This window comes from Solanum tuberosum, unplaced genomic scaffold (assembly GCF_000226075.1).
Source record: "Solanum tuberosum cultivar DM 1-3 516 R44 unplaced genomic scaffold, SolTub_3.0 scf00072, whole genome shotgun sequence".
Taxonomy (NCBI): Eukaryota; Viridiplantae; Streptophyta; class Magnoliopsida; order Solanales; family Solanaceae; genus Solanum; species Solanum tuberosum.
The window spans coordinates 504,294-515,794 of record NW_006238999.1 but is presented as its reverse complement, the minus strand read 5'-3'; the positions used below and the strand labels follow the sequence as shown (position 1 = coordinate 515,794).

At 29.4% G+C, this 11,501-nt stretch overlaps 1 non-coding gene across 1 annotated transcript; it reads right to left on the bottom strand.

The window, feature by feature from the left end:
- Positions 1-10,839: 10,839 nt before the first annotated feature.
- On the bottom strand, positions 10,840-10,924 carry MIR160A (microRNA MIR160a). Its single transcript, NR_127254.1, has one exon. It is a non-coding gene; the product is annotated as a microRNA MIR160a (primary transcript).
- Between the last annotated feature and the right edge of the window lie 577 nt (positions 10,925-11,501).

Here is an 11,501-nt window from a genome sequence, read left to right as displayed (position 1 = left end):
AAACACGTGCTCCTGGCACTACCTGTCCATCTTTTAATTGCTGTTAATCCACCGAAAGGTACGTTGGATCTTATAGAAAAATTTGTGGCTAGATTCCTCTGGTCAGGGCAGGAAAATACTGGAAGATACCATTGGGCATCATGGAAAAGTCTATGCTATCCTTATATTGAAGGAGGAGCTAACTTTAGAAGCATCACCGATTCTAGCAAAGCTTTTAGAGCTAAACAGTGGTGGAATATCAGAACTTCCAAATCCCTTTGGAGCTCTTTTATGTTAGCCAAATATGAAATTGGGATATCCTCACTTTCAAGCCTACTAATGAGATCAAGGACAAACTCTACTCCATAGGTTTTACGTTAGATGAAAACAAGAAGACAGGGTCATCTGGAAACTATCCAACTCAGGGCAATTCTCCTCTACGTCTACTTGGGATAACTTAAGGCAAAAAAAAGAAGTCAACAACTTCTATGGCAAACTTTGGAGAAAAGAAATTCCTTTTAAAATGGCTTTTCTAGTGTGGAGAGCCGTTAATAATAAGCTCTCAACTGATGACCGAGTGGCACGGATGGGCATTACCCTTGAACCCAAATGTTACTGCTGCACTACTTCTCATGCTAGAATTGATTTAGAAGATGTGCAACACTTCTTTTGTGAAGGTGACTTCGCAAAGAGTATCTGGAGATACTTTGCTGGTCCGTTGGGCATAGGAATCAATGAAAATAATCTCAAAATGATTCTCCTTAGCTGGTGGAATTACACATCCATTAATCCTATCTCCGACTACATCGTTAAAATTCTCCCTCAAGTTATTTGTTGGGAACTTTGGAAATCAAGATGTTGTAATAAGTTTGAAGGAACTAGACCCTCTAGATACAGAACCAACTCTAATATTGTAACTTCATTTTGCAGGTGACCCAGAAACAATTCAATAAAATAAATATTGGGGGAACCTGGAGGAGCATATGCAAAGCTAGTGAAGCAAATATCCAACAAATGACTAGCATACCGATAACATGGATCAAACCCCCTCCACTACGAGTAAAATTAAACAGTGATGGTAGTTGCTTTAACGGTCAAAGTGGAGGTGGGGGAATAATAAGAGACCAAAAGGGAGACTTCATCTTTGCCTACTCCATCCCCTTGGGCAATGGTACGAGCAACACGGCGGAAGCAGAAGCATTACTTTATGGTCTTCAATGGTGCGCTAGCAAAGGCATAGAGATGGCTATTGGAGAAACAGACTCCTGTCGTTTATCCAAAACTGTAAAAAGAGAGTGGAAACCCCTTTGGAAAATCAGCAACCAGGTACAGGAGATTCAAAAGATGATTGAGGACCATAAATTTAGTATCGTCCACTGTTTTAGAGAGGCTAACAAGCCAGCTGATGCATTAGCCTCGCTAAGTCACAAAATTGAGGAAATCAAGGTCTTCACCCTCTTCTCTAATCTCCTCAGCAACATTCGAGGGCTAATCAATATGGACAAATGGAGTCTCCCATCCTTTAAACAGATTAAAATTAAACCTTCTCATTTTGTGTATGATCCACCTTGAATTGTGTATAATTTCCTTATTTTGTTAGCCCTAAAGCTCAAGTCTCTTCTCAATGATCATGTACAAAGTTTGGAATGCCAAACTCAAAATTGTAACTTTTTGCACATCAATGATCAAATGAGACATTAAATTTTTTTTTTTAAAAAAAAGCATATTAAAATGAGGTATACCAAGTCATCAACTTTTTGAGTCAAATTCTATGATTCTAAACTTCTAACTCTTATCTTTATTTAATATTTATCAACTTATTACTTATATCATTATGTTAACAATGCATATAATAATTGTCTCACTTAAAGGATGTTTTTCAAATGTTGTGTTGATAAAATCTTACCTAAAACTAGTAACTCAAAAAACAATATTAAGTACTAATAATTTTCATCTTAATAGTGTAATTTATTTTTTTTGAATAAATACGTATATGAAGTATATTTATATTTTAGGCCGCGAATTGAAATTTCGCTTTAGGCCTCCAATTACATTGAACCGCCCCTGGGGTAACCTACAATAATCTCTATAGTATATAATCTAATTACTTAAATACACGCTATGTTGTAATATTATGAATCTTATTAGATTTTGGTACGTCCAGATACATGTATCTCAAAATATATGGACTCAAAATTAGGTTAATTTGTTCTAGATAAATTTTATCCAAGTAGATTCACATGTATCTAGGTTACATAGACAAATCTCGCGCCCTCGCCTCCCTCCCATCTTGCTTGTCACTCTCTTATCTCGCTCGCATATCGGATATGCGAGATACATGTTAATTACACTGGATTTTTTGCTAGTGTTATTGAAACAACACCATTGTTTGCCATAGTTAATTTGAAAATCTTCTCATTTTCTTGATGTTATTATAAGTTTGAAAAGAAAAAAGAAGGGCTAGCCCGCCCCAACCCTTCTAGTGTTGGGTTGGGTTGGGTTGAATATTTTCAGGCCCTTTCAAATGAAGGGCCTATCCGCCCTAGCCCTTCAAATTTCTTGGTCCGTAAGGCTTGGGTCAGGTGGGGCTGGGCCGATCCTTTTTGACAACTCTATTCTTGAGAAAGACAAATATAATCTTTTAGTTAGCATAATAAGTGTTCCACGGTGAGACGCATCATTCCTTAGAATTATGACAAAAATTCCAGACTCACGTGTTCGATGTATGCATGACAAAAGTGAAGATTTGAAAAATAAAATGAACCCCCCCCCCCCCCCCCCCCGCGTTCAACTGTACACCCCAAAATTTATTCCAAATAAGCTCAAATTTGAAACCTTATATCATAAAGAATAAATTTCAGTCATTAATTTGTCAATATAATAATAAACTTAACATTCTTTTAATTTATTCAAATATGTTTATGCTCAGGCATGCATGACTGAAATACATACTAAAGTTGATTAAAGTTTTAGTCATATACTGCATAAATAATATATATACATATTCTTTCACCTTAAAATTATCTAATATTAAATATTTGTATAAAAAAACATAAATAAGTATTACTTAAATGAAACGATGTAAACAGAAATCCCATAAAATTTTAACTCATTTTTAAGCCCCCATCCAATAATATAGTGGACTACGTTGGGCCTTTTCTACTTATGGTGCAGTCAAATAGAAAGGAATTGAAAACTACAACAGGTTCTTCAAGACAGGGTGCAATCTGATAGGGGAATTTGGGCCAACTTTTAGAGACCATAATTCTAAGTGTAACTGTTTTTTCGTAGACATTAACTTGCATCATGTAATTTTGAACCATCTTTTTTCCCGGAAAGTCCATGGTCCTAGATTGAACTAAGGCACATTCTTTCTTTATTTAAGGTCTGATTCGGGTTCAACATTTGTCGGTCCATATAAAATATCAGGTCGGATATGACCCTATCATTCCTTAACATTTCTATGCCCAGTATGTTTAAGCCCAATTAAAATTTCGACGATCTGATCTAACTCTCTCATTTGACACCTTTTCTTTTCTTTAAGCTTCTACCACATTACAGTCCTCTGGAGGGACTTCCTTTTCAGCATGACCAGTTCCTTCATCCCTAATCTAATCTTTTTAAATAGAATATACATAAATTAAAGTATATTTTTTATTTTTTTCATATTTAATTGGTCAAAATATTTAGAATATATTTTCTCTAAGAAAACAACTTACTTAAAAATGAGAAATATCACTTCCTCGATAAAAGTATGGAAGACAAATTCATAAATAACGACCCACGTTATTAATTGTCTTTTCTCCGTCCTACGACACACCACCCTTCCACTTGTAACGTTTGCCCAGATTAGTTTATAAAATACTTTTTAGAATAATATTTTCTATTTACTTAACAAATACAATAAAGAAAAAAGAAATTTATTTATTTATCGGTTTTTTTTTAAGAATATATTTTTTTCCGTACCAATCACAGTATAAGTAGTAGGAACACTGCTGCTCTTCAAAGCCATTAATCAGTTTGCAAATAATATAGTAGGCAATTTTTAATGAAAAAAACAAATAAATAAATACAAGAAACGTCACATGTTATCCATAATATCAGCTCTTCCTATTAGTGATATTATGAGCTTTATTTTTAGGTCCGTATAACTTTAAAATGTGTTACTAAAATGTAAGACTTATTTTCTTATATGATTAGAAATTTCTCATGCGATATAATATACATATATGTGATTTGTTTCGATCGAGTATTGCATGCATATACCTATTTAAATTATGTGAAATTTGTTGCATGTAGAGTAACTTTGAAATAATACATAAGTATAATCCAATTCACTAGTAGTATTGTTGAAAAGAAATTAACAAATAATATTGACCGCATTACACCCAAACTTGTACGACTTTAAGTGTATCATTATATATAATCTAAAATTTACTTAATTACATAGATAACGATCTCACATGTGTTATTATTTGAGTATAATTCAATTTACTAGTTATATTGTTGAAAAGAAACTAACAGTAATATATATTGATCGCATTACACTCAAACTTATACGTCTTTAAATGTATCATTTTATATAATCTAAGATTTACTTTATACATAAATAACGATCTCACGTGTGTTAATATTTGTTATCAATATGATTTACTTTGGATGTTTTTGGAGATCTATTGAACTATATGTGAGATAAGGAGGGGGAGGGGGGTCAAAAGATATAACTTGGAGTCCTTTCTTGTTTATTGACTAACCCGATTAATTCAGATTCAATTACACAAAATAACTTTAAAAGAAAAAATATTTTCTATCAAAGTTTTTTTATTTTCAAAACTCGAACCCGAGGTCAAGATCTCATCCATGTCCCACCACACATCCTTTGGTGATAAATTATTGTTATCAAACTAGGAAATAATAAAGAGGGAGGTCATGCAAGCAAGTTGGATATTTTTAGAATCTTTTTAAGTACTTGTTTCTTTTTCAGAACCTACAAAATACATACACAGAAAATATATCTTTAGAATCTTTTCATATATATATATATATATATTATTCTTCTAAAACCTTCAGAACACAGATCAGTGGAAAAATCATTTATATCTTAATTATGTTCAGAAGAAAGAAAAACTACCATAAATTCAAGCATTCAACTTATATAAATAATTGAACTGAAGTACTACATAGAAAGTTCAGGTATATTAATATTGTGCAACTAGAAAACTATTCTAAAACGAAAAATTGCTCAATTTTGTCCTTTGTTACACTAGTGAATACGTAGTTACATAGATAGATAGAAGGTGGTCAGTTGATTATCCTTCATCGTAAAGTTATATTAGGTATATATAGAAAATAACACTATATATATATATATATAAAAAGGGGCAATTCGATGCACGAACATTTCATGTTTATGATGGGTCCAGGGAATGATCGTACCTAGGAGAGGGTGTATCATTATATGCACAGGTTCAATTAAACTCATAATTTTCAACGTCGAAGCTAGTATAAATTTATATGTACAAATTTACTAAAATTGCAATATAGTATACATGAACACATAATTTTAAAATTTTAATGAATTTAATAATAATTAAGAATCTTAAAAGGTTGAATTCATATAATTTAAATCCTAGATCCACATTTGTTCACACTTAAAGAGGTGTGATGTGGATAACCGACCCTAATATATACAAATGTTAGTAGATACTTCTACGACTCAAGAGCCAAGACAAGATCATCATAGTCGAATGAGTCGATGTCAACTATAAAGATTTGTACAAAAGTTTTGATGTCGCCCGGTTGGGGCGAATAGCCCAGCGACTCTTAAACATGTGTCGTGGCTCATAACCTCTATATATCAAGTCTTGATCGCCTCTTGATAATATTTCTTTAACTTTGTCATTAATTCACATACTTGTCACTTACAAATAAGTAATATTGTATCAAGTTGAAATTAGGCATTTTACCTTTCATTATACATTACACCAAAATTTAACCAAAGGTAAAATGTCTAATTTCAAATAATACAAAAGCAAATTGACTTTTTTACAAAATTAAGAATATTTTACTTATGTAAAAGGAATATTATACAAAAATAAAGGTAATGTTGAGTCAGAAAAAAAAATGTACAAAAACAGCACTAAGGTGGCAATCAAGAAAAAGGGGCTGTCCATTTTACTGTTAAAGAATAAAGTTAAACAGTAAATTATTCATCAGAAATTGAGGTAATAATAAAGTGAAAAAGTGAAAAAAAGAAGAAATAAAAAGGACACTACTTTTTACAGATTAAAGATTATGAATATTTTTTTCCCTTAAAAAAGAAAAAGTAAAAGAGAGTTTTAGTGGCCACTATTATCCACTTTTTTCTTTTTATTATTTTTTTTATTGTCTTTTTCTTTTCAGATTCAGACAATAAGCTGGCAATTCAGAAGAATGTTTTGTGGATAGGAGTTTGGTTAGAGGTAAAAGAACCTTTGTAGGTTTTGGTTGGTGAAAACTTTTAGCTTGTTACTAGTTGAGTTTAACTTTTATGAATTTTTAAAATCAAAATAACTTTATATTATTTAATAATTTAATTGAAAAGATAATCACAAATAAGTGAATAGTGAGTTTTTTTTAACAATGTTGTTCAAGTTAACTTGAGCTTACCTCAACTAATTTCCTCGAGTAGTAATCAGCTTCTGAAAAGATGGAATTAGTTATGAAAATCACCATTAACATGTCGCTAAAGTAATTCATTAGGGAGATAATTTTTTTATTTAACGATTAAAGTTATCCGTTGCAAATTTTTTATTATTTTTGTACTGAACATATGTTGGTTAAAATCTGTTTACTAAAACTTGAACAAATAAAAATAATAGCTAGAATTTATTATTTTTAAGATCTGAACATTAGATCTCATGATTCTTCTCTAACTTTATTAATCACTAAGCCACATCGTTAAAATAATTAGTTATTCCAAATATAATGTTACTAGTTGTGTTTTGGTAAGGTTGGGGTTTGGATTTTGGGGGGGGGGGGTGACCGATATGTTGGTTAGGAAAAGCTGATTTCTATTCTTTTTCTTTTCTTAATTCCAAGAAGGAATATGGAGTATATATTTTTATATGCATGCTTTTACTTTTCTTCAATTTTTGACCATGTTATGTTCCCTAGTAAGTAGTAACCAACTAGAGTAAGAGATGGCCATAGAACATAGGTATTGTAAAAAGCCAAGTGAAAAAAAAAAGTGAAAATTTTCCCTTTCTCCAACACATTATAATATAATATACAATGGCATGGTCAGAATTTTTAACGATATGATTCAAAATTTTAATAAGTAAACATTCATCGAAGTTAAAGTGATTCAATATTCATTATAAATACATGTAAAAGTAATTTTGACTTTGTATGTATAATGTATTTCAGTGAGAAATGTACGACTGATATGACTAATTCAAATTCACATTGAATATAACTCATTAAAAGGAAAAACTCACTCTATCATGATTTTCTCTATTTCAAAAGCTTCGATTGAAAGTTCCAATCAAGAATAAAAGGATGCTATCTATCTCGCCACATCTCTAGATAATTATGATTATAACCCTTTCTATAAGACAAGCTAGAACAAAATAGAGCATTAAATACCTAATATTAACCGATACAATTATAGGTAAAACATTACAAGGTAACTCGCGAGGCATCAACAAAATGTTATCGTTTATTCCAAAAACAAAAGCCTCTTATTAGAATTATGGGAGCGGGGACAATTAATAACACAGGCTCTATAAAGTCAGAATCGAATCAACAAAATTAACATATTTTAAGAAGTTATTGAGTTGTGAAAGTGCATGCACATAACATAAAGTAAAGTTGTAAATCACATATTGTACAAATTATTCTTGGATAGTAACTGACCTAGCTAAGCTCTGACCCTAAAAGAATCCCATAGTTCGTAGTTCGTACCAACTTGAAAGCATGCATGGTTTATATTTAAATATTTGTACATAAAAATATTTTTATGTGATAGTATTTGACTGAATACGAAATTCAAGAAATAAAAGAGACTTTCAAATTTTGTAGACTAAAAATGAAATGTCACGACGAAAATTTTCGTTAACGTCTAAATCTAAGTATAGTAGTGGCTATTGTAAATTTTTTGAAACTTTTAGCGTTAAAACATGTCATATCCCTATTTTTGTAGTTGTAAGAACTCTCATCGAATAAATTTGTAAGAGTAAATCTTCTTTCCAAATTTAAAATCATTTCAAAATGAATTAACAAAAAAAATAATGTCACGCAAATTAGAACAAAGGATCAATATTAACAACTTTTTTTTAGAAAAATCTAAATAGGTGTATCATAAATTCAATCTACTTCTATTATTTTAACTTCAACTTAAAAGAGAGGATTTAAAGTTTAAGAAATTAAACTTGTTTGAGAAGTATTTCAAAGAAAAAAAAACATTTTTCTCTCATAAAACTAAAAACTCTCTTTTCTTTTCAAAGTAAAATTCATGTGCAAATTCAATGATCATAATACATTTTTCAATTTCAACATCAAATATTTCTTTAATAAAAATTTGTCTTTTTTTTCTGTTTTTGTTTCTTGTGTTAAGAGGTCAGAATCCAACATGTGACCCTACAATAATTTTCTACAAATAGAAGTAATCATCATTTTCTAAGACAAATTTGTGCAAACAAAAGAATGTCCTTCCAAACACTGTAAAATGTATAAAAGACAGGCCAGAATAAAATCTGATCAGTAATACATTAATTAGTTGTTCAAAAAACTAGGACAAGAATGCAAAAGCTAACATTAAAAAAGGGATACAAACATGAAATTAAATTATTACACAAGATATATATATATATATATATATATATATATATATGATACGCTTTCAGTTTATCGAGAACAATGATCCTAAATAAAATGATATAAAGACAAACAAATAGAATATAAGATTAGTAAGTATGAAGTCGAGAATCGCTTAGTCTTCATTGTTAGTTTTATTATAATTACTCACATGCATATACTATATATGTTGTTTTCTCTTCTTCATTATGTCCGGTATATTTGTTTCGCTTTTGAATTTTTATTTTTCATACTTTATTTTATTATGTTTTATTTGAGTAGAAGGTCTATGAAATGCATTAATCTTTACCTTCACTAGCTGTAACTTGTAAGGTTACCTATCTACCCGAATTGTAAAATTATACTTAGTATATTGTTAGCGGAGATAGCTCAAGAGTGAAAGTTGTAAAACCTTTGTTTTAGGCCCCCAAATTCTTAAGCCTCAAGATTTTCATAGTAAATTTTATGATTTTATTTATTGCATATTGTTTTTAAAAAGGTACAAAATCTATATAAAAAGGAAGAAAAAATAAACTATTTTTAATAGAAATATTTTAGAACTTTGAATTAAACTATTCAAATCTTCATAATAATAAATAATGTTTTTATAATAATATCCGAAGTATTATATTGAAAACACACTTTAGATATTATTAAGACGTTTTGGTTGTTGTTACATACATGATCTTATTATTATTATTATTATTATTATAATAATAATAATAATAATAATAATAATAGGAAAAAAAACATAGAAATTCAAGAAAATTGTCTAGTAAAAAATACTTATATTATTTGTTATTAATGAAGCAATACTTAATATTATATATTCAAAACTTATAGTTTGGATGCCTCATGGGAATAGGTAGAAAAATACAGACTTCAACAATATTCATGTTTATATACTTCAAATTTAATTTCAAAACATTAAATTCAAACAAAGAAAAAATAACAAATCCAAATGCATATTCATGTTTGTTTTTTGTTATTGTATCACGTGAATATGAGTCTCTCCCATGAGTCACACAAATGGCCCTAATTACAGATCCCTATACCAAAAAATACCTCTCAATTAACAAGAACTAAAGCCCTAAAACAAAAAAATTATCACAAATAATTTAAATTAAATAAAAATATATTAATAACAACGATACGACCTTCTAATAAATGTAATTTCACTTATTTTAATTTACCACTTTGTGTAATAATTGTGTAAATATTTATATATTATAAGTTCATACAACTATAAACTCATTGCAAAAAGATAAAAGGTTTTTTTTTATTTTCCTTTGTTTGCAAAAGATCCTAAAAACTACAATAAAGAGTAAGAATACATTTTATAAAAAGTATAATTCTCTAGGTGACAGAAACAAAAACAGGTAGCATAGATTTGTGGTTATTTAAACTTGAAGTTGTGTTTTGACATGCATTTTACTTAGTAAGAAATGAATTATTATGAAAGAAAGTGTAAATTTATTCGGAAGAAAATTTTCAAAATCTGGTAAAATTTAATGTATAAACACATATATAAAGATAAATTATAAAAATCTGATTCAAAATCTATGGTGAAATATGCTTAACTTAAATACTAGCTTAGCACTAACATTAATCCATCTACTAATATCAAAGTTTCTTGTAGAATAATAACCACAAGAAAATCCAAACATTAAAATTTAATCAAAGTAAAATCAAACATTCACTAAACATTACATATAGCAAATTTTAAAAAAGTTACAAACTTATTTTTTTAAAATATAATTAAAAGCACATATATAGGAAGCAAATTAAGAAGCCCTAGACATATAATCAATTATCATGATGTAAATTTAGAAAGTAGACAGGATGAATTAATTTTAAAAAATACTTACCTGTTTCAACTGAGAATGAAGAATTCTTCAACAATCACCATAACCTAGTTTAGATCTCAACATAAACAAATTAAATTAATAGAAAGAAAGAAAAAAAGAGGTAACTTTATATCACAAGATGGTTACATATATCAACATCATATACACGATATCGGAATATGCTTGGCTCCTCATACGCCATTCAACAAGGCCCATCGATATATTACGGTGAGCTTTGCAAATGGCATACAGGGAGCCAGGCATATACGTGTACACGACGTGTATCAATACATATACACACATACTCATATGCATATATATAATTATTAGCTCTTTAAATTCATAATCTCTACATGATCATATATATATATTTTCAAGAATCAAGAAGATGAAGAAATATGAATTTAGAAGAGGAGAATAATGGTTTATCTAGTGAAAATAAAAATTAAATGAGAAATATAAATAGATGATCAAATTAGGGTCCTAATCATATGGATCTTCAAACCCCGTAATTTTTTTTAACAAAAAAAAACTATTATTGTGTATACAACCATAAAACCAAGTAGATTCACTTTCTCATTTTTGTGTATCTAGTAAAAAAAATAAAATGTATTAATAACCCTTTTCAAAAGGCACAAAACAAGCATAGCCTTAAGAAATTAAAAATCACAAGAAATAAGAAGAGATATTTCATCTCTTGTGTTTTTTTTCTCTTTTATGTTCTTTGAGAGAGATAGAAGGAACTTTTGTAAGCTTGTTCTTCACCTAGTAGATATATAGAGACATATAAAGAGGGGAAAATGGCCAAGTTCCTTTTGGTGGGGGTGGGGGTGGGGGGAG